We start from the raw sequence: 2693 nt of genomic DNA, 5'->3' as shown, positions 1-2693 counted from the left end.
AACTTCCAAATTTAATGAAAAACATTTGTCTACACATCCAGGAAGTTCAATAAGCTCCAAGTAGGATACCCAAGTAGGATACCCTCAAAGAGATTCACACCTAGGTAAAACATAAATTGTTGAAAGGTAGACACAAACAGAGAATCTTGAAGGCAGCAAGAGAAGAGTGACTCATCATTTAAAGGGATTATTGATAAGGTTAATCACTGATTTCTCCTCAGAAGCCATGTAGGCTAGAAACAGTGTGGTGATATATTCATTGTGTCCAGAGAAAAAGACTGTCAAGCTTATTAAAATCCATCAGAACTATTATCTCAAAATTTCCATCAAAATAAATATCTCAAAAAAATTGAGAAATTAAGAGCCTCTGAGATAAATCAAAATGGAGAGAATGCTGTATTTAAAATTTCACTAAAAACATATCAAAAACCTAAATGCAAGAATTAAAACTTGGAGGAAAACACAGGTGTAAATCTTCATGACCTTGTATTAGGCAATGGTTCTTTAGGTATGATACCTAAAGCACAAGCAACCAAAGGCGGGGAGAAAACGTAACACAGGATACCATCAAGAAAGAAAAAAGACAACCTCCAGAATGGAATAAAATATTTGTGTGAACACACACACACACACACACACACACGATAACATACTCTTTTCTTATACATGAGGAGTTAATTTTTGTATATGAGATGAAGTGATGTCCAGCTTCATTCTTTTGCATGTGGACATTCAATTGCCCCAGTACCATTTGTTGAAAAGACTATTCTTTCCCAATTGAATTATCTTGACACCCTTGTTGAAAGTCATTTGACAATAAATGTGGGAGGTCTTCTGGATTCCTAATTCGGTCCCTTTCATTTACATGTATATCCTTATGCCATTACCACACAGTCTTGATTATTGTAGTTTAATCATTAAGCTTTGATACTGAGCTTCAGACGTATTTAAGATGTGGATTTGAGAGAAGTGATCATCAATTTAAAGGCAGCTGGATACTAGCCCTTTATCTGATATCATTTGCAAATATCTTTTCCCATTCTGTCAGTTGCCTTTTAGTTTTGTTGATGGTTTCCTTTGCAGTGCAGAAGCTTTTTTTCTTGATGAGATCCCACTTGTTCATTTTTTGCTTTTAATTCCTTTGCCTTTGGAGATGTGTCCAGTAAGAAACTGCTGCAGCTGAGGTCAAAGAGGTTGTTGCCTGCTTTCTCCTCTTGGGTGTTGATGGTTAGAGGATATTTTGCTAAGTAAACATAAGTCAGTCAGAGAAAGACAGATACCATACGTTTGCACTCATATGTGGCTCTTGAAAAACTTAACAGAAGCCCATGGGGGAAGGGAAGGAGGAAAAAAATTACAAACAGAGAGGGAAGGAGGCAAACCGTAAGAGACTCTAAAATACAGAAAACAAACTGAGGGTTGACGGGGGGTGGGCGAGAGGGGAAAGTGGGTGACGGGCATTGAGGAGGGCCCTTGTTGGGATGAGCACTGGGTGTTGTATGGAAGCCAACTTGACAATAAATTTATATTAAATAAGTAAAAATAAATAGATAAATAAATAAAGGCAGGTGACATAAAGATAGAAACTGCATCTTTACGTCCAATGCCCCAACTGGGAAAGTTCCAAAATTTGCATTCTGCAAATTGGATCCGTGTGAAGACATACAGCCATCGATGCTAGTTGGTTTGACAGAATGAAGAAAGAAGCATCATGTGGGAGTAGGACATGTCTGAAACTTGAGTCACCCAAGTACCACTGCAGTATTTTTCGCTACAGCCACTTACCAACTCTTCTGTCATTTTTTTAATGAATTGATTCACTCAAGTGCCTAATTGTTTATTTTCACAGTCCTGAGCTATTTTATTTATTTTAACACTTACCATGCCATGAGCTCATAGGAAATGGATTGCAGCAGCTCAGACCCGTTGGCATTGGTTCTCACAAAGTGTGCTTCTCTCGGTGGGGCAAGCTGGTGCTTCAGTCGAACCCAAGTACTTTTCTCTTTGGCTTCCTTCTTCTTCTGATCATTTTCCGTCACACATTTCACAAAGCTGTCTTGGTTCTTTCAGTGCTTAATATGCTCAATATGTACATTAGTTCTCTTGGCAAGAATCTTGCCCTTAACTTGTTTGTTTACAACAATGCCAAAAGCATGCTGGGTAACAGTGTAGACTCTTCCAGTTTTGCCATGGTTACATGTGTAGGGCATTCCTTTCTGAACAGTGCCCATTCCTTTGTCTACAGTATCATCTTTCCTGTAGATTCCCGTGAACATGGCCCAAGAAACAACTCCATGTTTTATAGAAGGCCTGGAGAGAGGGGTGCCTCTCCTCTTGCCCTTTGTGTTGGTCATTTTGGCGAATTGCAAGATGGCAATTCTGGCTGAAAGGCAAACACCTAACTGTTTTAAATGACAGCTCTGTATAAAACACCTTGAAAGAAATGCTATTTGTGAAATCGTGGGTTTTAAGTGCTAGTAATATTTCTTCTAATGCATGTTAAATAAATAATTATTAAAAATAAAGATTGTCCTCTTAATACCTAAAATTTTTTAGAAGCCGTAAGGCATATGAAAAACCAATTTTGGGAGACACTGCTGTTTATAGAGACCCTTCTATGGATTTATTTTATCAGATTTCTAATTCCATTGTATTAGTTTTCTGATCTTTGATGAACAATGCAAAATTCACCG

The 2693-nt window shown here is 37.8% G+C and overlaps 1 pseudogene; it reads right to left on the bottom strand.

The window, feature by feature from the left end:
• Positions 1-1877: 1877 nt before the first annotated feature.
• Positions 1878-2357, bottom strand: LOC131508602 (large ribosomal subunit protein eL21-like; annotated as a pseudogene).
• Between the last annotated feature and the right edge of the window lie 336 nt (positions 2358-2693).

This window comes from Neofelis nebulosa, chromosome 4, assembly GCF_028018385.1.
Source record: "Neofelis nebulosa isolate mNeoNeb1 chromosome 4, mNeoNeb1.pri, whole genome shotgun sequence".
Lineage (NCBI taxonomy): Eukaryota > Metazoa > Chordata > Mammalia > Carnivora > Felidae > Neofelis > Neofelis nebulosa.
The sequence above is the reverse complement of the archived record's forward strand: the minus strand, read 5'-3'. Positions and strand labels throughout refer to the sequence as shown.